General features: G+C 35.6%; 1 pseudogene; it reads left to right on the top strand.

The window, feature by feature from the left end:
• Positions 1–627: 627 nt before the first annotated feature.
• Positions 628–20,948, top strand: LOC136406169 (UDP-glucuronosyltransferase 2B31-like; annotated as a pseudogene).
• Positions 20,949–27,490: the final 6,542 nt, after the last annotated feature.

The raw sequence follows: 27,490 nt of genomic DNA, 5'->3' as shown, positions 1-27,490 counted from the left end.
ATCCATGTGGCATATAAATAATCTGTTTCTTTTTGTTGACTAATAATTTCCATTTTTTGGCTGAGTCACAATTCTATTTATCCACAAGCTGTTTTTTTTTCCATTCAACAACAAAAATTTGTTATCTATCCATGACCAAGAGTGCTTTTGTGGAAGTTTGGGATCTAGCAACAAATGCTGGAAGAACAAGTTAAATTGCAGTAACTAAACTAAATAATCTACAGATAGTGTTTTCAGGGTTTTATGAAATTAATTAATTGAGGGTTGAAATAATTGTTTAAATATGCATCAGTTACTTTTGTAGCATTACGGAATAAACAAATACAGGTTCAATTTCATAGTGGCTTAGGTTTCAACATTTTCTATGATTCTGGTTGAACTGAGGTAATCTTAGAGAAAAAAGACTCTTACACTTTATCATATTTTATATATAAATATATATATATGAACTACAAAATACCAAATAAGCACATCATAAAAATATGTTTGTATTGTCAAACCACAGTCATTTTAAAGAACTTTGGCTACATTACTTCATGCTTTTTTATGAAAACTAAATGATATATTCATACTTCAGTATTCTCCCTTCTTCAACCTTTTGGTTATTTTTTTCCTTCAGAAAGGCCCATGACATTATCTGAGTTAATGGTGAAAGCTGAAATATGACTAATATGAACCTATTGAGATTTTGAATTTCCTCGCCCACTTCTGCCACATTTTAAATTTGTTGGAGGACTCCTCTGCAAGCCTGCTAAACCCCTGCCTAAGGTAAACCTATTCTTGTATGTTTTATTTTGTTTACTTTGCACTTTAGATAGGAATGATTGCATGTCCTTCACTCAGGACATTTGATCACACTGAGAGCAATATGGGAATCTGGGTAAAGAGAACTACAACTAGACACTTATAGATTTCTATACTGTTATAAGAATTTGACTGTTATCATTACAAGATAAATATACTTGGTAAACTTTGGAAATAAAATTATGTAAATTAAGATCTTCATTAATCAACACATAAAGTATCAACCATTAACTCAAAAAAATCATTATAAAATGACTAGGTAGTACAAGGGTAATGGATAGATATGCAGGAGAGCATTGTAGACACAGCATGTGCTCCCACACACTATATATTCTACTGGAAAGATATAATATAAGTAAGTAATAAAATAGTGAGAAAAGTATTATCATAAATAAAAAAACATATTGCTATGATAATGCTGGAGATCATCCCTTTGGACTGGATCATGGTACCTCAGGAGTGACAACAGCAATCTCGGATAACTGAATATAAGACTTCTCTTGTTTTATGTCCATTCAACAACAAAGATTTGTTATCTATCCATGACCAAGAGTGTATTTTGGAAGTTTGGGATCCAGAAACAAATGCCAAGGCTCCTGGGAAGAGACTCTCACATTGCCCATCAGGTAATAGACAGTACTGGCTGCGATACCCACAGGATATTGTGAATTGTTTCCTCCCTCTCATGGCTGCCATCCAGAAGTATCTACAGAGCCCAGAGTCAAACAGTCACCTCTGGGTTAGAAACAGTGGTGGGATTCAGCAGTTCACACTGGTTTAGCATAACTGATACATTATTTTTTGTTGAGTTCAGCGAAGCAGTGTTAAAATAGCACTGTGATCAGGGTTCTTGCTAAGGTGGGGGCCTGGACAGCCAATGAATGTGGAAATCACAAATTTACATTTCTTATTCTGTTTTACTGTTCATCTGCCCAACAACATATCCTAAGTGTTCTTAGTAATGTTCATTTCATACATAGGTGAAAAGAATAGCAGGTGAGGATGCCAATCAGGAGGCAATATGGAGGGAATAACAAGATGGCAGTGGAGTAGGCAGACACACAGACTCCCAGCTCACACAACCAAACCGGATTACAAATTAATTTAGGAACAATCAGCATGAAAAACCAACTCTGGACTACAAGAACAGCTCTCAAAAACCAAGGAGCAAAGAAGAAGCAACACCGAGCCTGGTAGGGAGTGCCAAGGCATAGTGAGTCTCCCCTGCTTCCAGAAACTAAGTGGGGGTGAGGCTGAGAGCCCAGAAGGGTTCTGGTTCCAAGGAGAAGAACAGAAAATATTGCTCACAACCACTTGCCTGGGGACCTGGGAATGAGATGTGCTGAGAGGGCTGGCTTATCTTCCAAAAGGAAAGTGGGGAGAGAGACAGTTGGTGACATGCAAAGGAATGCATGGGATGACTTGAGAAGCTGACTCATCCAGTGTGGAGGCATCCATAGCTGGGGGAGGGGTTGATCCCTTCACAGCACAAGCCTAAAATGGTTCCCGGTGACCCAGTTCCAGAAATCTCTCCAGCTCCAACCAGCAAAACAAGACATGGCTGAAAACAGGAAGTGAGGAGAAGGGACAGTAACTCATGTCTCCATGGAGAACTGAAATACAATTCTCCCTTCTGAAGAGGAGAAAGCACCTTGTCTCCAGAGATAAACTGGCAAATCAGGCCTTCAGAGTCCCAGGTTACACCCACCTCATTCCTAGATACAGTTTCAAATAAGACCCCTGCTTAGATCAGTAAACAAGACTACCACCGTGTTAAAAAAACTGAGAAGAAAACAAACTAATCAAGACTTCAAAGAGGATCTACTAGAAAAGCCAAATCTGACAGTAGATTACAAACAAAAGCTCAGGCCAACCTAAGAAGACCTAGAAATAACACAACTGAAAATTGGAGGCAGACAACACCAACTATAGACTCAACCAGCTTTATAAACAACACAGTGAAACATACACACATAATGGGAAGACAGAGAAGTGCAATCCAAATAAATCAACAATAGAAACTCCAGAAAATAAACTGTGTGATATGGGAATAACCAAACTAACAAATGCAGAGTTTAAAATAAGAATTATTAGAATGCTGAAAGATCTTAGAACAACAATGGATGGACCCAATAAGCACACAAATAAAGAGATTAGAAGCATTAAAAAGGACATTGAAATAATAAGGAAGAACAATTCGGAAAAGACAAATACAGTATCAGAAATGAAGACTACACTAGAAACAATTAAAAGCAAGCTGGATGAAGCAGAGGATCAAATCAGTGATATAGAGGACAAGATAAACAAAAACACAGAAGCGGAGCACCAAAAAAAATAATAAATAAGACTGAAAAAATCTGAGGAAACTCCAAGAGAGCTCTGTGACAACCTAAAGAGAAACAACATCTGCATCATAGGGGTTCCTGAAGAAGAAGAGAAAGAACAAGGGACAGAGACCTTGTTCAATGAAATCATAGCTGAAAACATCCCTAAATTTATGCTGGAAAAAGTCACACAAGTTCAAAAAGCACAGAGAACTCCATTAAAGAGAAACCCAAAGAAATCTAAACCAAGACAAATGATAATTAAAATAACAAAACTAACAGATAAAGAGAAAATATTAAAAGCTGCTAGAGAAAAAAAGGTTATCACCTACAAAGAACCCCAATAAAAATGATAAAGGTCATCTAACTTCTCATCAGAAACACTTGAGGCCAGAAGGGAATGGCAAGAAATATTCAAAGTAATGCAGAACAAGAGCCTACAACCAAGACTTCTTTATCTAGCAAGGTTATCATTTAAAATTGAAGGAGAAAGAAAAAGCTTCCCAGACAAAAAAAAAAAAAAAAAGTCAAGAAATTTATTACAACCAAACCAATGCTACAAGAGATGTTAAGGGCCCTGTTGTAAATAGAACAAAAAGGAAAAAGAATATAGTAAAAGAGGAATAAAGCTTTAAAGAATAAAAAGACAAAAAACAACTTCATATCAATAATAACCTTAAATGTGAGTGGATTAAATGATCCAATCAAAAGACATAGGGTAGCTGAGTGGATTAAAAAACAGGGCCCATACATATGTTGTCTACAAGAGACACACCGCAAAACAAAAGATACACATAGACTGAAGGTAAAAGGATTGAAAAGTATATTTCATGCAAATGCAAATGAAAAAAAAGATCGGGTAGTAATACTTATATCAGACAAAATGGACTTTAAAACAAAGGCTACAGTAAGAGATAAAGAAGGTCACTACAAAATGATAAAGGAGCAATTCAACAGGAAGATATAACCGTTAAAATACCTATGCACATGATATAGGAACACCTAAATATATAAAGCAGATTTTGATGGACATAAAGGCAAGATCAATAGCACTACTATAATAGTAGGGGATTTCAATACCCCTCTAACATCACTAGATGGATCCTTAAGAAAAAAAATTAATAAAGAAACAGAGGACTTAAAGGACACAATAAATCAACTGGATTTAACAAATATATTCAGAACCTTTTATCCTAAAGCAGCAGAATATACATTCTTTTCAAGTGCTCATGGTACATTCTCTAGGATAGACCACATGTTAGGGCACAAAAGTGGTCTCAACACATTTAAGAAGATTGAAATCATATCAAGCACTTTCTCTGATCACAATGGCATGAAACTAGAAATCAACCACAACAGAAAAACTCAAAAATTCTTAAACACATGGAAACTAAATAGTATGTTATTAAATAATAAATGGATTAACAATGAGATCAAAGAAGAAGTCAAAAATCCTAGAAACAAATGATAATGAGCACACAACAACTCAAAATTTAAGGGACACAGCAAAAATAGTCTGAGAGGTATGCACTACAGGCATACTTTAAGAAGCTAGAAAAAGCTCATACAAACTACTTAACCCTGCCTCTAAAAGAACTAGAAAAAGAACAGCAAGTAAAGCCCAGAAGTACTAGAAGGAAGGAAATAATAAAGATCAGAGTGGAAATATATGACATAAAGGCCAAAGAAATAGTACAGAGGATCATGAAACAAAAAGCTGGTTCTTTGAATGGGTAAACAAGATCAAGGAACCCTTAACCAGATTAACAAAGAAAAAAAGAGAGAGGACTCAAATAAATAAAATTGGAAATGAGAGTGGAGAAATAACAACTGACAAAACAGAAATACAAAGGATTGTAAGAAAATACTATGAAGAACTGTATGCCAAAAAATTAGACAACATAGGTGAAATGGACAAATTCTTTGAAACATATAATCTTTCAAAAATCAATCTCAAATTATCAGAAAACCTAAACAGATTGATTACAACAAATGAAATCAAAACAGTTATCAAAAAACTCCCAACAAACAAAAACCCTGGGCCGGATCTCTTCACAGGGGAATTCTACCAAATATTCAAAGAAGAACTAACTCCTATCCTTCTCAAGCTATTTCAAAAAATTCAAGAGGAAGAAGACTTCCAGGCTCATTTTATGAGGTGAGTATAATTCTGATTCCAAAACCAGGCAAAGATAATACAAAGAAATAAAATTATAGGCCAATAACCCTAATGAAATTAGATGCTCAAATCTTCAACAAAATATTAGCAAACCGAATCCAGCAATACATGAAAAAAACCATACATCATGATCAAATGGGATTCATTTTGGGGAGGCAAGTGTGGTGCAATATTTGCAAATCAATCAATGTGATTCATCACATAAACAAAAGGAAGGAGAAAAACAACATGATAATTTCAATAGATGCAGAAAAAGCATTTGATAAAATCCAGCACCCATTTATGATCACAACTCTCAGCATAGTGACAAACTATAGAAACGATCCCTGAAAGTATAGTCTTCAGCATAGTGAAAATATAGGAAACATAACTCAACATGATAAAGGTCATCTATTAAAAACTCACTGCCAAAATCATAATCAATGTGCAAAAATTAAAAGCAATCCCCTTAAGATCAGGAACAAGGCAGGAGTGGCCCCTTTCACCACTCTTGTTCAACATAGTACTGGAAGTCTTAGCTACAGCAATCAGACTAGAAGAAGAAATAAAAGGCATCTAAATTGGAAAAGAAGAAGTAAAACTATCATTATTTGCATATGATATGATACTGTATATAGAAAACCCTAAAGTCTCAGTCAAAAATCCACTCGACCTGATAAATGAATTCAGCAAAATGGCAGAGAATAAAAATAATACACAGAAATGAAAGGCATTTTTATATACCAACAATGAACTCTCAGAAAGAGAAATTAGGAAACAATCCCCTTCACTAATGCAACCAAAAAAAAATAAAGTACTTAGGAGTAAATTTAACCAAGGAGGTTAAAGGCTTGTACTCAGAAAATTATAAAACACTGATAAAAAAATCAAGAAATATACAAACATTGGAAGCATATACCGTGCTCATGGTTAAGAAGAATAAACATCATTAAAATTTCTATATTACCCAAAGCAATTTATATGATACATTCAATGCAATACCAATTAAAATATCAAGGACATACTTCAAAAATATAGAACACTTATTTCAAAAATGTATATGGAACCAAAAAAGAACACGAATAGCCTCAGCAATCTTGAAAAAGAAGAATAAAGTGGGAGGTATCACACTTCCTTATATCAAGTTACACTACAAGGCCATTGTACGCAAAACAGCTTGCTACTGACATAAGAACAGGCATATAGATCAATGCACCAGAACAGAGAACCCAGAAATAAACCCACACCTTCATGGATAACTGATATTTGACAAAGGAGGTAAGAGCATACAATGGAGTAAAGATAGTCTCTTTAACAAATAGTGTTGGAAAAATTGGACAGCAACTTGCAAAAAAAATTAAACTAGAGCACCAACCTGCACCATTCACAAAAATAAACTTAAAATGGAGAAAAGACTTAAATGTACGTCATGAAACAATAAGCATCTTAGAAGAAAACATAGGCAGTAAACTTTCCGACATCTCTCGCAGCAATATATTTGCCAATTTATCTCCACAGGCAAGTGAAATAAAAGACAGGATAAACAATTGGAACTATATCAAACTAAATAGCTTTTGTACAGCGAAAGACAATATGAACAGAATAAAAAGACTAATTACACAATGGGAAAACATATTTGACAATACATTTGATAACGGGTTAATGACCAAAATTTATAAAGAACTTGAAAAACTCAATACCAGGAAGACAAAAAATCCAATCAAAAAATGGGCAAAGAAATGAATAGACACTTCTCCAAAAAGGACATACTGTTGGCCAATAGACAGATGAAAAAATGTTCATCACTAATCATTAGAGAAATTTAAATTAAAACCACAATGAGATACCATTTCACACTAGTCAGTATGACGCTCAATTAACAAAACGACACATGATAGGTGCTGGTGAGGATGTGGAGTACGGGAACCCTCCTTCACTGCTGGTGGGAATGCAGACTGGTGCAGCCACTGTGGAAAACAGTATGGAAATTCCTCAAAAATTATAAATGGATCTGCCTTTTGACCCATCCTACTTTTAGGAATATATTCCAAGAACACCATATCACTGACTGAAAAAAAAGAAATGTACCCCCATGTTTATGGCAGCGTTGTTCAAAATAGCAAAGATCTGGAAACAGCCCAAGTGTCTGTTAGTGGACAGATTAAAAAGCAATGGTATATATATATATATATATATACACACACACAATGGAATACTATGGTGCCATGAAAAGGAAAGAAATCTTACCTTTTGGTACAACATGGATGGACCTGGAAACTATTATGTTAAGTGAAATAACATAATAAGTGAAAAAATATTATATAACCTCACTCATTTGAGAAATCCAAGGAACAATGAAAACTGAGGAACAGTATTTACACAGAGGAGAGATCAAAGGGAACAGAGGAAAAGAGGACAGAGGAAAAGGGGATAATAGGATGGGATAAACCTGAAGGGAATAAGGGGGAGGGGAGATGCATTTGGGGTGACACTAGAGTCTATGTAAACATAATTAATTAAATAATAAAAAAGAAGCAATATGAAAATATCTTAAATAACAGTTTTATATTTTTGTCAGGTATTTTTAAATATTTCTTATTAATATTTAAAAAAATTTTCTTATAACATAATCTAGTTTTGTGTACCTATTTTATATTCTTTGGAAGTATTAAATGCATGAAATAATAAACTACCTTTCAGTATATCTTTTTTTATACCTAAAATGGTCACTAGGGGCAGAGTACTGGTAGTTAAATTCTTTGAATCCCACCACTGGTTAGAAGGCTCTTGAGAAAGTACAGATTTCCAGAAAAGTTCCAGCACATTTTTGGAGCACAAAATATATGTCTTTGCCGGCATTGGTGTGGGTGAGAAAAGAGCTCGACATTGCCAGCAGTGTTCCTCCTCCAAATGCAGCACAATTTAGGGCTATAGGAGGCTGTTATTGCTCCCACAGGGGACAGTGAGAGCTGGTGAGTGGATGCCGAGTTTACCTGGTGTACATGATACTCCAAAGGAGCTCATTTCTCTGTCACAGCATCAGTAATTGGTGAGTGGGAGCCGACCAGAAAATGCAATATGAGATTCACAGAGGGGATTAAAGAGATACAGTCCCTCCTGACAGCATTCTGTACTCCATCAGGAAGCCTGACCACAGACCATGAAGGAAACCTTTCCTACAGATCCCCACAATGGGCCTGTGGGCACCAACAGTGAACTGCATTCCAAACCCATACCTCCCTGCCTGCGGCCAGCCCCATGTACAAGCTGCCAGGGCAGCACAAGAGCCAGATTTGGTAGAAGACTATGGGGCCGGGGGGGGGGGGGGGTGGCGAGAGGAAAATGCAGGCCTGGGTTTGTCACTAAGAGAGAACCACAGACTTGAGCTGTAGCGCCACTGTCAGGTCTGGTCCTTATAGGATGAAAAGAAGAGAAATAAACTTTAGAATTGTCCCTTAAGAATCTGCCAAAATGATTTACAAGAAAACATAGAACCTTGTGCACTATTGCTGGGAATGTAAAATCGGTGCAACTAGTACGGAAAACAATATGGAGGTTCTTCAAGATACTAAAATAGAGCTACCATACAATCTAGAAATCCCACTTCTGAGTATTTTTCCAAAAATAAGAAACCCAGGATACCAAAAACATAACCATTATCCCATGTTTACTACATCATTATTAACAACAGCCAATAAATGGGAACAACTCAAGTGTCTGTCAACAGATAAATTGTAAAAAGTTGTGACATACTCACACACACACACACAATAGAACATTATTCAGCCATGAGAAAGATAATCTACCTTTTGGGACAACATAGTTGGACCATAAAGGCCTTATGGAAAGTGAGATAAATCACACTGAAGGAGACAAATAATGTTTGATATCATTTATATAAGGAATCTGAAAAAGGCAAAGTGCTAGAAACAGAGTAGAATGGTGAGGTACAATGCCAGGTACAATGAACTGATTAAAAGTGAAATGGGGTTGAGAAGTTGGCCAAAGGGTACAAACTTGTAACTTGAAGATAATTAAGCTTAGGAGATATAATAATTATAGTCAACTATACTCTGTTATATACTTAAAATTTTCTATAGACTAAATCTTAAATGTTCTCACCAAAATCACATAAAGATAATACTGCTACCTAATAGAGGTATTCACTGACACTAAAGTGGTAATATGGACTTATCAATTCAACACCCTGTATACCTTAAACTTACAGAACATTAGAGGTCAAATATGTCTCAATTTTTTAAACAAAAGCTTCAAACAATAATTAGAATGATAAAGTAAACTTTTTGTATTAGAAGAGTCATACTATTGTCCAAAGAAATAAAGCAAATAATTAAAAACAGATCAAGGGTAAAAATAGATAAGTATGAAGTTGGACCAATTCCATAAAAGTTTTCGCTCCTTACACATTTGAGGGTGAGGGTCCAGAAAGTACATTGAGCAATCAGAATTTTTTCTCACACACAAAGTAATAAAATTCAAATATTCATAAAGATCACATACACAGTGAGAGAATCTGAAACAATCCCAGGTAGCATGACTTAGTATATATTTTAGGTACATTGAACTTAGCTACTCAAGAGGGTGACCAGCCCTCTGCTCCAGAAAGCCCAGCTGAACCTCTTCCCCTGTGGGGCAGGTGCCAATATAAATTATAAAACATATTTGTCTAAGTTATACAGAATTATGTTTCCAGTTTAGAAAAGTTAAACCAAGGACTTATCACAATCTACCCTCATATATTATTCAGCCCCTAGAGTATAGAAACTTTAAAAATAAATTAGCTAAAGAAGCAAAAAGTCCCGCCATTACTGATAGTTTATTAGTTAGGAAATCAAAGTATTCCTGATTATAAACAGTGAGTACAGGTTAATAATTACCTGAGTAAATGAAGCCTATTCTTTTTTCATAAGACTTACTTATATAATTAAAGAAAAACAAAGTTTGGTGTACCTTGCCCATCTAATTATAAAACAAGTAACTATATTACTAAACCAGTTACAAATGATAACCAGATATGATGGTAACTGAAACTATTTCCTGATTAGGCTCAATAAAGAAAAAAATGAGATCCAATCCAATGTCTTATGATTCATCTGCTTTACAAGCTACTTGAAAGGACAAACTAATAAGATTTTAAATGAGAATTAGGGGAGGTGGTCCACAGGAACACACAATCCACAGCAAACACTTATACAGGGGCTACCTCCAGGCTAGGACTCTTGTTTACTACTGTTTTTTAATGTTCATTCTGCTGCAACAAGCTAGCCTCTGTCTTCTACACGGAATACTCTCCCATTCCAGGAAAGTGCTATGCAATATTCCCCAAAACAATCTTAACACCGCTAAAGCCTTTAATCTCTAATCCAAGGATGTCACAGTAAAGAATATAAGCATTTAGGAAAAGAAAATATGTCACCTTGTACAGTCATCTTTGTCCATCAAATGGGCCCACATGTTACAAAATGCTTTGCTAATTATGATTTGCTGTATGTTATCAGCTAAACTGAAATCTTCCAGTATTATCAGGACGCAGAATAAACGAACAGCATCAAAAATTTAAAAAAAAAAAAAAAAAAGGAGGAAATTTAACCCAGGCTATAACCTATTTGAATCCTTAAGGACATTTTCTTAATAAAAATAATCCACTTACAAAAATATACATACTATGTAATTATGCTAATGTATGGTATCAAAACTAGTCAAATTCATAGAAAGAGAATGGTGAGTGTCACGAACTGGGAAATGAGAAACGGTGAATTACAGAATAAGAAGCACAGTTCCAATGCACAAGACAAAGAGTTCTGGAGAAGGTTTGCACAACAATTAAGGACAACTTTACCATGTATCCGTACACTAGTAAATGGTTAAGATGATAAGTTTATATTACATAAATTTTTAACACTTTTAGAAAACACAGTCAATACACTAATAAATCATAAGACTTAATTTTTTCTCTTTAATTGTTTGTAGCAGTCCTTTCAATAGTGTTCACTGTGCTGTTGCTTTTTGGTAATGGAAAAAATTCTTTCTTCACAAGAAATGGAAGAGTTTGCCCAGAGCTCTGGAGAACATGGCATTGTGGTGTTCACTCTGGGGTTCATGGTCAAGAACAAGACAGATGAAAGAGCCAATGAGATTGCATCAGCCCTTGCCCACATTCCTCAAAAGGTTAGATAAAGTACCTTAGAGTAGACAACTAATGAGTGTGTTAAACTCTGTAAAGGGTCAGATTACAGAAATTTCTATATGAAAGGTAAACTATTGTGAACGTTCAAATTTACCTCACCTATCAATTTAAAAACAAACTACATATGGCAGGTTTTTGTTTAACAATAACTTTGGCTTTAACATGGTCATCACTGCGAAGTTTATATAAGAGATACACTGTGAAGTTTGGTATTGTCAAAGTATTTTAGGCAGGAAAAAATATCACTTAATTCGTTCTTGTCCTTTGCTACATTTCCTTTCAGGATTCCCAGGATACGGTACACAGTACCCATGTTCTCAGAAAGCAGTAAAAATTTTAACAGTAAAATTTAACTGGAAATGAAAACAGTCTGAAAGGTGTCACACATTTTAGGCTTAGCAGGTGATCCAGGCCTCTCTTACTTCCCCTGATTTTTTGAATAGGTGATACTGAGAGAAAGGGTGTCCAGGGCTCACCAGCTGCATCAGACACAAGCCAGAACAGTGATTGAGAGAAAGAGAAAAACAGGACTGTGAAAAAGATAAAGAAAACCTCCCTGATCAGCTGGGCCCTGCTACATTCTGAAGTAAGAAGATATAAAGGAAAGGATGGACATAGGATCGGCCTATAGGTGATGCTAAATTTTATAAAATGTAGCCCAGAAACAACCAATCAGAATAATAACTTCTCCTGATAAAAGAGGAGGAGGAGGAGGAAGAAGGAGAAGAGGAAGAGGAGGAGTTAGAAGAGGGGAGATGGAAGGAGAGGAAAATATATACAAGAGTCAACCAGAAGCAAGGCAAGCATGGGATAGTTTCAGAAGCCCCCTCTATCTTCAACATAAAATATGGTAGAAAATCATTGAAACACATAAAAATTATTTAAAATCTCTGGGTATTTGTGAACTACTTTTTATTTCATAACTAAAGCAGCTTTCTCTTTATCACATATGCTATTTTGCTGAGAATCTTAAGTTACTTTAATACTCACATAGCAAACAGATGTTCATTTATAAACAAACTATAATCCAGCTTAGTAGTGGACTGAGAATTTGCTTGACCATTTATAATTAAACTATATTAATGAATCAGTGTATTGTAGCATGTTGTGAAGTACTGTTAGCCAGTTGAATAAAATTTAGTATCATCATATTTGATATATAAAAAGTATATACTGTTATTCATAATGTGCCTATGGAACTTTCTTTTCTACATTTTAATAAAATTATCAATCCTAGCTGGAGTGATTATAATGGAGTTATGTAACAATTATTACTTGGAAGTAGTAATTAATAATTAATAAACTAAAGTGAGCTATACATACTCATTAAGCAGAAATTATATATAATGGATAATGAATTGTTAAATATAAGAATGAGTTAAATCTCACAAATTATTAATTGTAATAATATTGTAAATCAAAACATGTAATACTCTAATAAAATTACATATGAAACTAGTGAATATAAGTAAGTCACTTCCTCATCTTTCAAAAAAATACATAGGTGACCATTAAAACTGAAAGATGAGAGCTAGTATAATAAATAGTGAAAACAAAATAAATGTGTTCATTATTAGTAAACAGCAGGTTTTCATACTACAATTATATGACTCTGGTACCTAAAACTTTTATATACTTGAATCGGTCATTGAAAATCTGATTGTTTAACCACTAAGTGTAAAACATCATGATTGCATTCTTGCCTGACTAAATATAAAAATAAGTACATGTAATACCAGCACGTACTTTTTTTACATTAATGTTTTATCAGTCCTCATTCTCTAATATGTCTTGTCCTCATTTGGCTATCTGTACTATGTAAGGTGTTTAAGCAGATGTCTCTTAATCTAAATAGATTTCTGATATGCTATAGCTCTGTAGTTTGACTCATCAAATACATTTCTTTTTTACCCTAGCGGGTGATATGGAGATATGATGTCAAAAAACGAGATACCTTAAGGCCAAATACTCGGCTTTATAATTGGCTCCTCCAGAATGACCTTCTTAATAAGACTGTGGAAAACACTAAAGTCAGACTCAATTCGTCAAAAAATGATAAACAGTTCACTAGAAAAAAATTTATTAAACATTTCTTATTGAAAACCTCAAAAATAAAAATTAATGTATTTATATCTATTTCTTTCCTAGGAGAAAAGTTAAGATATAACAGCTGGCATCTTATTTTGCACAGTCACATTCCTTATGGCCATATACAAAATATTTTTATTTCATGTGTAATGACCTCTCACGAAAATATCTCAACATTTTCTCAATTATCACTTTTCTCCTAATTCTTTCTTTAAATTAAATCTTTAACCCACTGTAAGTATGTGCACATGCCCCTGAAAAATGTCAGCTCCATTATGCTTACCAGTGACTTTCCATTTCCCATTAAGAAAAAAATCAAAATCTCTTTTTAAAGTAATAGCATACTTTCTGATGTGTGGCTTTTCCTTCATCTGGGTCCTGGGCCAAGACCCTCACATTGCCTGCTGCCTTTTACCTTACATATCAGACTCAGTGTTTTCACTATTTTAGTAAAAAAGTATATTTTAACATACTCTACCATAATTTTTTGGAATCAATTTCTTCCTTAATGCAGAATATTCTTTTTCAATTTGTCCACTGGCAATTTGTACTTTTTTTTTTCTTTTTTCTTTTTTTTGTATTTTTCTGAAGCTGGAAACCGGGAGAGACAGTCAGACAGACTCCTGCATGCGCCCGACCAGGATCCACCCGGCACGCCCACCAGGGGCGATGCTCTGCCCCTCCGGGGCACCGCTCTGTCGCGACCAGAGCCACTCTAGCGCCTGGGGCAGAGGCCAAGGAGCCATCCCCAGCGCCTGGGCTATCTTTGCTCCAATGGAGCCTCAGCTGCAGGAGAGGGGGAGGGGTGGAGAAGCGGATGGGCGCTTCTCTTGTGTGCCCTGGCCGGGAATCGAACCCGGACTTCTGTACGCCAGGCCGACGCTCTACCACTGAGCCAACCGGCCAGGGCAATTTGTACTTTTTTCAAGTTGATGGTAACACACCAATCTTCCATGTAAGGCTTCACTGTATCTCCAGCTGATTTAAGTGCATCATCCTTTGAGTTCAAAATATATTTTAATACAATCTAAAATATATATATTCTGTTAATAAATACATTCTTTCTGTCAGTGCCTTTATCACCAACTCTCCTTTCATTCTAACACTTATAATTAATAATTCGCCAAAATTCACCCAATCTTAGGTTATCCCAAAACCAAAGCCTTTGTCACTCATGGGGGGAACCAATGGCATCTATGAGGCGATCTACCATGGGATCCCTATGGTGGGCATTCCCTTGTTTGTGGATCCAGCTCATAACATCGCTCGCATGAAGACCAAGGGAGCAGCTGTCAGGTTGGACTTGGACACTTTTTCAAATACAAAATTATTCAATGCATTGAAGATAGTCATTAATGATCCTTTTATAAGTATCACATATTTCCTTCTTTCTTTCTTTTTTAAGAGACAGGAGGGGAGATAGTGAGACAGATTTCCACATGTATACCTACTGAAATCCACCTGGCAACCCTTGTTTGGGGCAGATGCTCAAATCAACCAACCTATCCTCAGTGTCTGAGGTGACCTTTGCCCAATTGAGCTATTCTTCTTGCCAGGGGGCCCTACAGCCAATTGATCAACTGGCTGTGAGAGGGAAAGAGAAAGAGAGAAGAGGGAGAGGAAGAGGGAGAAAAACAACAGCAGATGGTTGTTTCTTGTGTGTGCCTTGACTGGGGATCAAACCTGGGATGTCCACACATCAGCCAATGTTCTCCACTGAGTCAAGATTATAGGATTCTAGGGCCACATTTTTCTTAATAGATACTGTTTAGGATAGGTTCTTTTCTCAATGGTGCATATGAGTTTCAAGCCATTTTTAAGATGCCAATATTGACATTATTAACATGATTAACCATCTTAAATCTATTTTTATTTTCAACCATAAATTTATTTCAAAGTTGAACTTTAACCCCATGTATATAATGGGTAACTAACTAGTGCTATGATTTTTACCTGCAACTTTATAAAGTCATATAAATAATTGTAAGGATACATATTTTAAAAATATGGTCTAGCACATAGAAGGAAAAATTATAAACCAGAAGAAAAATTATAAATTCTTTCAATTCAATACCTATAATATCTGCCTGAGCAGTGGTGCAACATGAATAGAGCATAGACCTGGTACTCTGAAGTTTTGAGTTTGATACTCCAAGTTCAGCAGCTTGAGTGCAAACTGATTAGCTTGAGAACTGTGAAATGAGCTTAAGTGTAAGGTCAACATTTACAGTTCAGGGTTGCCAGCTTGAGCATGAAGTGAGTATCCTGAGGGCGGAATCATCATGATCCCAAAGTTGCTGGTATTAGCCCTGGGTCACTGGCTTGAGCAATAAGTTACTGGTTTGACTTGAACCTCCAGGATCAAGGCACACATGTGATGCCATCAATGAACCACTAAAGTGAAGCAACTATGAGTTCATACTTATTCATTTATCAGTCTGTGGATATTATTCTTGTGTCCAACTTTAGCTACCATGAATATTGCTACCAATGTTTTTGTGTGAATTTATGTAGTGATGTCAGTAGTTATAGCAAACCCAAACAGACTAAATCATTTAAACACAAGTAATGTCAGAGTTCATTTTAAAAATTAACTATATTTACTATTTAGAAGCCATGCTTATATAGAAGTGTACAAGATAATTATAAAAAGGTAGTGACCATAAGAAGAGGCAGTTGTACTATTATCAGACGTTTTAGACCAGAATCACTAACTAAAATTCCAGATAGGATCTTCATAATGATAAAAAGGTTAATCTTTTAAAACAATACATATTATTATTTGGTAAACCCTACAAATAAATCCCCATATAAAACAGTAAAAGGAGACAAAAAGAAAGATCCAAATGCAAACCTTACATCATAATAGTATGTTTTTGAAGATCTTTTTCTATAATATGTTTTGAAGATCTTTTTCTATAATATTAGTTATGTATGGTTTTGGCTAATCCCCTATTCCCTTTCCCCCTTTCCTCTGACAGCTGTCAATCTGTTCCCTCTGCTCCTGCTTCTGTTTCTACTTTGTTGCTCAGTTTACTGTGTTCATTAGATTCCATATATAAGTGAGATAATATATTTGTCTTTCTCTGCCTGGTTTATTTAATTTAGCATAATAATCTCCAGGTCCATTTATGTTGTCACAAAAGATAAGACTGCTTTATTTTTTATGGCCAAGTAGTAGTCCATTGTGTAAATGTAGTGCAGGGTGTTTTTTTTTTTTACCCACTAATCTACTAATAGACAGTTGAGATGATTCCAGATCATGGCAATTGCAAGCAATGCTGCAATGAACATAGCAGTGAAGGACATGGGGTCCATGATGTGGTGTGTACATTATGTTATATTGAGTACAACACTCAAAACCGTGTCAGCACACAAATTAATTTTTTTTAAATTAAAGACATATATATATGAAAATATTTACATTAGCTTTAATAGTAATAGCTAAAAAATATTAACCCAAATATTATTAAACATTGTGAAGCGATTATCTGTAGTACCATCATACGTTGGATAGCATACAGCAATGTAATTAACCAACAACTGCTACAGAAAAGACAAAATTAAATAAGTGTTACTGTATGACTCTAATATATAAATTAAAAAAAAACTAATCTATGATGTTAACAGTAATGATAATATCAGTATGTGGCAGAGATTACTGACTAAATGATTAAAGAAAATGGGGAGCTTCTAGTAGCTTGTGGTATTCTGTATCAGTATCTAGTTTATAGGTACACTGTTATATTGAGTTCATGACAATTTACTAGGTAATTATGAAATTCTGAGCTTCTGACTTAGAGTAGGTGTAATTTTCTTATCATTTATACTGATATATGCTCTATAAAATGTATTGTTTGTTTTGAGGAGGCTGTAAGTTATAGTCAAAGACTGAATTCTGTCTTTGCTCACATTTATACAACTCAGGTTCATGTGGAAATTACACTAATTTCACAAGCCAATAGCATGCAGAATAATACCTCTTAATATGCCAAATAAAAAAAAACATATATCAAACAAATGACTGGATAATCACACTATTGTTCCAGAAAATTAGATATGAAGGAATAAAGTCCAAAATCAATAAAGAAACAGTGAGTGTCCAAGCAGGAGCTGATTTCCAGCTGCCAGCACAAGCATAAAAGACCCCAGTTGCTATAGCACATTGCTAGGGACCAAAAGCTCCAGTGTTGGAGGCTGGCTGATCTCTTCCTCAGGGCTTCTCTGAGGTGTATCGCCACTTTCTAAGAGACATGTGTGACTAAATCAGAAAAGAATGCCCCAAGGGTCTCTGGGTTGTTTTTAGGGTACTAAAGAGTCACCCCATCCAAACCAAAACTCTCAAATAGTCCTCACAGACTCACAGTATTTTAGTCTAAATGTTTCCTTGCCATAGTTGCTCCTCCATATTTTGTACCAGAAAGGCCTCAGGCTGGGTGTTGGGGTGAGTAGGGGTTCTGCTTATAAACAAACACCAGATGGAGAATGACATCTTAGTAGGACTTAATTCATTTTTACATCAAAGCAACATATGTTTTCATCTTTGCCATAAACAAGTGGACTGAAACAACTTCACTTAATTCACATAAAAGTAGATTTAAAGTCATATTAAACCAATGCACATGAATTTAGATATGCAGGAATCAAATAGTTAAAAAAAACAACAACATGAAAGAAATGCCTCAGAGCACTATAAGTGTGGCAGGAAAAACTTCTCTGAGCCATTACATGGACACAAGACCTCCCTCAGACTTTAAAAGCAGCCATGAGTGCCTCGGAGAAGGGGGGAAGACTGTTACACAGGAGGGACAGAGAAGACAGAGTACAAAGGTGCTGAGGTGAAAACACACTTGGCAGCTTCACTGAACAAAGAGCCAGAAGGTCAATGTTCCTACAGTAAAGTGTGCTTAGGACAAAGTCATAGGAGAGGAGATTGCCAGGGTCTGTCCATTGTCAAAATGCAAAATTAAACCCAGCAAATTAGCAGATTAAATTACCCGTATAAAGCAATTCATGAATTGGGCATTATTATCTAAAAGGAACCTCAGAGGAATTTCACCAAATAGAAGGTTTTTATAGAAAGAAGGATGTGGCAGAGGAGTTATTAGCAAAAGAAAAGAAAATATTATTTTTAGACTAGGACATCTTTTTCTAGGAAAGGAATGAAATGGGCTTCATTATGCAGATTGCCTCTTCTCTCTGGGGAAGATGGATAGGCCCAAGTAACAGATTACCTCATTGGTATCAATACCAGCCTGGTTGACTAAGATTATATTTCTGGGAGAAGTTGAAACTTCAGTTAAATCAGGCAAAAAATCTAGTTTTGGAACACCAAGATGTTGCAACGAAAAACTAATGATTGATGCTCTCATCTCTCTCTGTTCCTGTCTGTCCCTATCTATCCCTCTCTCTGACTCTCTCTCTCTCTGTCTCTGTAAAAAAAAATAATAATAATAATAAATTTTAAGAACTCTAGGTTTGCTATCATAGCTGTTTAACAAGAGTAATGCCATTTAGGGCCTATGGTTTTCTCTTTAACACCAGGTAGGGTGTTATAGTCCAAAAATGATTCAGAATTGATTCTAAAAGGGTTGAGATGCCAGATGGCCATTTTGAGCAAGAGAGTGTCATATACTTTGTGTTTCAAAACACTATCACTCTGGGGGGAAAATAGACAATAGATTTTTTAAGAAAAGAAGAGAAGCACAGGAACGTGTGAGAAAGCATTTCTCCTGCTATGATGCAGTTCCTTAAAAATTTTAAAAACTTTGACCTAAAACTGCATTTCACCATCTATCTGATTTATGTAGAAGAAAGAAAGTATAAATTTATCAAATAGTTATTGTTTTTAATTGTATTTACTGATATTTAGAGAAAGGAGAAAGAGAGAGAGTGAAAGGGAGAGGGGGAAGAGCAGAAAGTATCAACTCTCAGCAGTTGCTTCCCCCATGTGCCTTAACCGGGCAATCCCAGGAATCTAAACCAGAAACCTCAGTAATCAAGGGGGATGGACACTTATCCACTGCGCCACCATAGATCAGGCTGAAAAGGTTGTATAATCTTTATTTGAACAATAACTGAGGACAGGCCCAAATCAAAATCAACAGATGAGAAAATGTCCTAGACAGTGGCAGTGTGGCAGGTCTATATATGTATTTAGAATCAAAGGAGAAGCATAAGAAAGGTTCCATGAAAACCATTAGTGCTAAATTAAGGAGGAAGAGAAAAGCAAAGTGGAGGTGAGTGTTGGGGGGAATTAGAATTTCTAGACTGGATAAAAAGTAAAATGTAGAGATACATACAGGTACTTCATTACATTATTAGGTACAGAAGAGCCCACATTTAACATTTATAATAAACACAGCTGGCATGTGGGCTACAAAAGAGGTTTGTAGTCACTGTGCTCTGGTGCCTGTGGCTATACCTCCAAAATTACTCTCACCTTTCAGAGGTATGTTATCTTAGATGCATAAGAACAATGTACAGGACTATTGGGGGTACAGATGAACCTGTTACTAAGGAAGCTGTTAGCCTAGGATGAGATTTCTACCTGGACTGCCCGGTTATCACATTATGATCAGATTGCCCTGTGTGGTCACTTTGGTTCACTGAGCTACAGTTTTATTAATGGCACACTGACACTGTCAGGTCTGCTGTGCAGCCCCCATCTTACTCACACTCACAGCCCTTAGAATGGCTCCTATCATTTCCTCGGCTACAAGGCTGTAGCTTCCCCACCTTATCTTCTATCTTCACTTTGTAAAATATTTGTCATCAGAAAATTCCAATTTAAAAACAACCATCTAGAAATACCCAAATAAAAATACAATTCTGCAATTCTATAACATTCATTTGAAATATATGTATGACAATTCAAAAATCTTTCTTGGAAATGATTCACTTTAGCAAAATGACTTTCTTTTATTATAGGTATCTTGTGTCTCTTTTAGATATAAAGAGAATGCTATGAAATTGTCAAGAATTCACCATGACCAGCTAATGAAACCTCTAGATCGAGCCGTCTTCTGGATCGAGTTTGTCATGCGCCACAAAGGAGCCAAACACCTGCGGCCAGCCTCCCTAGACCTCACCTGGGTCCAGTACCACTCTTTGGATGTGATTGGGTTCCTGCTGGCCTGTGTGGCAACGGTTATATTTGTCATTACAAGATATTGCCTGTTTTGTTGTTGGGATTTTGTTAAAACAGGAAAGCAGAAAAAAAAGAGAGTAGTTGTTCTGAGGCCTGAAGCTGATATGCCTCATCGATGGGACCCTTCCAGTTATTTCAGCAAAATGAAGTGAGATAAAAAGGGCCCCACCTCTTTCACAAAATGACTGTTCACAATTTTGCTTCTCAGATCAAAATTTGTTTTCAAAGTATTAATTATCAGTCTAAGAGTTAAAAAATATTCATGTCAAAAAGGTAAAAAAAAACTGGAGAAAAATAAAATAATAATATAACTATATGGGTAAATATTAAATTTTAATATTCAAGTTTTGGCATCAACTAAAGATCATTAGTTTACTCAAAATATCAGTAGCACAGAGCAAATGCTCAGAATAATGTCATAGTTTGTGGAAATTATTCAATATTTAGAATTGCGAAAATTCATTCATCCTCCCATTTCATTATGGAACAGCAGTAATGCTCCTTGATTTCTCAGTTCATTCAGCCTACCCATCACTTGTTACCTAAAGACATGGCGATCCATTTGCCTTCATGTAGCTTAAATCATTTTCCTTTAAATGTTATGTGCATTTAGAAATAAAACAGCTACCTTCTTCCCATTATAAAACTGAACCATTTATGAAAGGTTCAGTTTCAGTAGCTCATTCTCTTTACCACATGACCCCTTATGAAAATCACTTACTGGCTTTCATCTCATTTCAGCCTTGGTGATGGTTATATGGTCCTATTAATAGGTTTCATAATTGTTAGGTAAAAATGGAGGCCATTCACCCCCATTCTATAGCGAGGAACCAGTTTGACTGCTGACTGATGGCTAAACCCTGCAGGAGAAAATCAGTTTATCAATCACTGAGACAGGCCAATGAAGACAGTTACTGAGGCTTGCTGTACCAGGAGTTGAAACCGAGAGACTTGACAGAAAACCCTCGAGCCTTTAAATCCTCATTCCTCACCTTTTATATAAAAGAGAGTGCCTTCTCTCTGCTCAGGGCTGACACAGTTTAGTCTGCCTCAGCCCCCTGGCATTCAGGCATTTTTAATACATTTTTACTTTTAATACATCTTGGCTTCATGTTTTTCATGCAGCTCCACAATATCCACATATCAATAATGTCTAGCCTGAGACTGAATTTATATTAAAACAAGTTAAACCTTTAATGTCGTAAACCTTTTCAAAAAGTTTACGACAAGACCTTCCTTAAAACTTCTCTTGGTAATCAACGCAGCAATGAAGAAAGGCAGGTCTAATAATGTAGTCTTTTAAAGAGACTTACTGAATTTTTATTCCAAATGCACATGTACAAGTATGTTCCCACTTCTTGCAAAACAAGGCAAAGAAGCATTTAATTACTTACAGACATACTGACATTTTAATGTGTTTGATAAAGGCAGTTTGAAATTATTATTATTCCATATAATCACTCTAAATCAACATGTCTCATACCTTCTTTCTTTCCTTAGAAGCCTACTGTCCCGTCCATCCCATAAACTAATACGGAAACAAAATGTTCTTTGGCATGACAAAAAATATACAATCATCATGTTCTCTTAAACATAAACACACTATTGCTGACCATCATCAATAACAATGCAAAGTATACAAAAATTATGTAAATTTTATAAAAATAGAAAAATCACATCACAAGGATGTTCACAGACAACCTAAAACATACACAGCCAAAACAAAGAGGCCCTGGTAAAAAATAAAAAAAATAAAAAAAGCAGTCCTGCCTTTACTGTGAATTTGTGAAGATCATTGTCAAAGTTTAACAATAAACATTGTCCAGCCTAAGGATAAATTTATTTCAAAACAAGTTAAAACGTTTGATGCTGGAAGGATTATATAAAAAGTTTGCCACAGAACTTTCCATACACCTACTCTAGATAACTGACTCATAAATAAAAAAAAAATTGAACTAATAATGTGCATAGTAGATAATAATGTTAAATCAGTCATAAAGCCTTAATTAATATTCCTCAAATCATTCCTGCAACACATATAATAGGAAAATACTTGGTATCCACTGTATGGCTAAAAAGCTAACAAATCACAAAGAAAAAGATGGCAGTCTGCATAAAAATAAATGAATGACATAAACAGGCAATTCGCAGAAGTAGAAACAGTCTATAGTCTATAATTGTGGCAGAAGCCACCAATACTTAGGCAAATATAAATTAAATCTATGCATTATTTTCTCAGAGATGACTTATCAAACTTAAGAATCAGAGAAAACTATTTATTTAGAAAGTATAATGTAGAATGAGGCTTTCAGATAAAATCTGAACATATTGTGTAACCTGGTGATTCTACATCTAGGAAACCATCTTGCAGAAATATTCACTTACCCACACATATGTGCAGGATCCTCCCTCAAGCACACAATTACTGAGAACTGGTAGATTACAGACAATGTTGTGAAAACAAAATAACTATCAAAACAGAAACAAACAGAGAATAACTGATGGCTGCCAGAGTCGAGACAGGTGGGGAGAATGGGCAGAACAGAGGAAGTGGATCAGGAATAAATACTGCCAGTTATAAAACAAGTCACAGGGATGTAGCACACAGCAGAGGGAACAGAGCGAATAATCTTGTAATAGCTATCCATAGCAGTGATTCTAAACCTTTTTTATTTGGTGTAACATATAAACTAATTACTAAAATTCTGCCACATATCAAAAACATTTTTTTGTCTATTGACCAAAAAAACATATAATTCTAATTCACTCACTGATGATGTTTGATGAGTTGGCTGTTGTAATTTTTTTATTTGACAATCTAAGGAAAACAGGTAGGTGTTCCTAATTAAATAGCCAACTGTTGCACGTTTTAAAATTTTTTGACAGTTTGAAATCATTGACCTACAGTGACAGATGCCTACATTGTAGTGAACACTTTGTAAAGTGTAACAATTTTGAATCACTATGTTGTACACCTAACAGTAATAAAATATTGTATGTCAATTTTAATTACAAATAAAATTTTTATAAAAATATATTTTAAAGTAAACATTATATTCATATTAGGAATCAAAATGTATATAAATTCATATGAACATTCAAAGAAAATCATTTGAATGTAAACTTTTTTGTGTGACAGAGAGAGAGAGACAGACACACAGAAAGACAGAAGGGAGAGAGATAAGCATCAATTTTTGTTGCATCTCCTTAGTCTCCTTAGTTGTTCATTAATTGCTTCCTCTTATGTGTCTTGACTGGGGGGCTACAGCAGACAGAGTGACCCTTTGCCCAAGCTTGCAACTTTGGGCTGAAGCCAGCGACCACGGGGTCATGTCTACAATCCCACACTCAAACCAGCGACCCCACGCTCAAACTGATGAGCCCATGCTCAAGCCATTAACCTCGGTGGTTTCGAACCTGGGTCCTCTATATCCAGTCTGATGCTTTATCCACTGCACCACTGCCTGGTAAGGCTGACTGTAAACAATTTATAATGGAAGAAATTTATGTCTCTTTAAAACAATTATAGAGTTAGGAGGGGTTGGACAAGTCAATTAACTTCTCTATGCCTTAGTCCCCCTGTGAAATGGATATCATAGTAATAATATTCTCTTCATTGTGAGATTGTTGGAAGGATAAATGAATACATGGTAAATGACTGAAAATATTTGTCTTATATACTTACTGAATGTAGCAAAATTCAACTTGCAACCACAACTATCACTATTAAATAAAGAAAAATATGACCACAATGATTTTAGTTTTTATATAAATTTCTTAATACATATTTTAAATGTTACATATTCACAGGTAAATAATAGAAATAATGTAATTTTAAATTTCAACTATGTAGGAATTAACTTACTGTATAAACCAATGGCTGACAAACTAGGGCCTCGACTCCAAATCTATTTGTCATCTATTGTGTTTTAACTGAGATACATTCACAATAATAAAATTCACCATTTTAATCATTTTGAAGTGTGCAATTTAGGGACATTTTATCCACTTACTATGTTGTGCAAAATCATCACAACTAGATCCAAAGCATTTTCATCAACCCAAAGGACACCCACCTATTCACTAAACAATCACTTCTCATAGCTCCCTCTGCATATTCTTTAGAAACCATGAAATGAAATCATAAAAACTAGCCATATGTGTCTGCTTTATTTATTTAACATCTTTTAATATCCATAAATGTTGGGGCATATTCCTTCATTTTTTTTATAATGAATCTGATTCTATTGTACAGACATACTATTTCTCATTTGCCCTTTCACCTATTGGTAGACATTTGAGTTATTTCCACAAGTACCCTATTATGAATGGTGCTGCTATGAACATTCATGTGTAGCTTTGACTTCAACACCTGTCTTCTACTGCTGAGAGCATGCATAAGCCTAAGAGTAGAATTGCTGGGTTTCTCAGAAATTCTGTTTAACCATTTGATGAGAGCCAAACTATGTTCCAAAGTGGTTGTACAATTTTATTCTCAGCACTAATGCAAGAGGTTTCTAATTTCTCTCTCTCTCTCTCTCTCTCTCTCTCTCTCTCTATATATATATATATATATATATATATATATATATATATATATATATATTATTATTATTATTAAGAGAGAGATAGGGAGGGAAAGACAGACTCCTGCATGCATCCTGACCAGGGTCCACCTGGAAAGCCACCTACCAGGCAATGCTCTGCCCATCCGGGCCACCACTCTGTTGCTCCACAACCAAGCTATTTAGCACCTAATGCAAAGCCATGTAGCCATCCTCAGTGCCTGAGCCAACTTTGCTAGAACCATTGAAGCCATGGTTGCAGGAGAGGGGGAGAGATAGAGGTGAAACTGGGGTAAGGGCCCAAATGGGAGTCATATGAGGCCAGTCTCAGCCTTTTGTTTCTCTTCCAAGGGATATACCACATGACTAGTGACATATGAGGGGAGGAAGGGTCAGGATAGAATCTAAAGCAAATGTCCAATAACATGAAAGTTAGGAGAGGGTTCAAACCACACAAACAACCAGCTGTATGAAAAATCAGGGATGTAAACCGCATAACAGCAATACTCTGAGGGAGAAAAGGTCATCCTGGGGGTCTGGTGCTTGTTTTCCCAAGTTTGCCTGTTGCTAGGTACCCAGTGCTTTCTGCCCTGGTGACCTTCTGTGCCTGGATCATCATCCTTGCTCAGCTCATGCTTGTCTAAATGTGTCCCACAACCTGCATTTTTCTCTGTTACTTTGTGAGTTTAGATAAAGTTTTGTCAATTTTGTTGATCTTATCAAAGAATTTATTGTTGCTTTATTTATACTCTCTGTTGTTTTTCAAGAATGTGTTTCATTAAACATCATCTTAATCAATGTATTCTCTTCCATCTTCTAGCTTTAGGATCTTTTGTTATTATCTTTATAATTTCTTAAGGTATAATTTAGATTACTTATTTGACATCATTTTTATTATTATGCAGGCAATAAAAGGTGTAAATTGTTTTCTTAGTACTATTTTCACCGGATTCTACAAATTATGCTATGTTGACTTTATTTTTCAATTATTGCAAAGTATTTTTTATTTACCCAGTGATTATTTTCAGTTCCTCATTGATTAATTAAGAGCATATTTGTTAGATTCCATTCCAAGATAGTGATACAAGAAGCTCCTTGCCTGACTCAGTGATGGCGCAGTAGATACAGCGTCAGCCCGGATTGCAGAGTACCCAGGTTCAAAACCCCCAGCTTGTCGACTTTAGCATGAGCTCATCCAGCTTGAGCACAGGCTCAACAGTGAATGCAGGGTCACTGGCTTGAGCATGGGATCATTGACATGAGCCCATGGTTACTGGCTTGAGCCAAAATATCACTGCTTGAAGCCCAACGTCGCTGGTTTGTGTCCAATTTTGCTAGCTTGAGCAGAGGATCACAACCTCTGCTATATTCCCCCCTCATCAAGGTACTTATGAGAAAGCAATCTGTGAACAACTAAGGTTCCACACAAAGAATTGATGCCTCTCACACCTCTCCCTTCTTTTCTTTCTCTATCTGTTCCTCTCTCTGTCTCTCTCTGTCTCTCTTTCTTACAAAAACTAGTACATTAACCAACACCTCCAACAAACACAATGAATCTACAGCTAGATGTGAAGTAAATCCCTCTGAAATACATCCAAATATTAGATGAGTGACTCCTACAGTCAGCCAAACAAGAAAACCCCCACATCATAATTGGTAGGAGATGCTGAGATACACTACCTTAAACTTCATGCCAACATAACATTATACACATAGAAGGTATCTCCCAACTCCCAACTTCTCCTTCAGAAGTACAGGATTTGATCAAAAAAATCTAGTATGACTTTTTCAACTTCCTCCTGAGGCTCAGCCCCCAAACAATGACAGTTGGATTATCTTCTTATCAGTAACTGCTTTAAATGTAAATTGATTGAACTGCTCATTAGGAAGACATAGTGTAGATGAATGGATAAAAAAGCAAAATCTAACTCAATGATATCTATAAGAAACTAACTTTACATTAAAAGACACATATAAGTTGAAACTGAGGGATGAAAAATTATATTCCATGTAAATGGTAGCCAAAAGAAAGCAGATACACCTCTACATAGAACACTTAAAAAGACTTTAAGGCAGAAATTACCTAAAGAGGCAAAGAAAAGCATTATGTGGTGATATATGGTCATTCATACTTATATAACTATTATAAATATACATGTATCCTATATTAGAGCCACTAAATATATAAAGCAA

The sequence above is a fragment of the Saccopteryx leptura genome, chromosome 5 (genome assembly GCF_036850995.1).
Source record: "Saccopteryx leptura isolate mSacLep1 chromosome 5, mSacLep1_pri_phased_curated, whole genome shotgun sequence".
NCBI lineage: Eukaryota > Metazoa > Chordata > Mammalia > Chiroptera > Emballonuridae > Saccopteryx > Saccopteryx leptura.
Note: the sequence above shows the minus strand (reverse complement) of the source record. Positions and strands in the feature narration are given on the sequence as shown.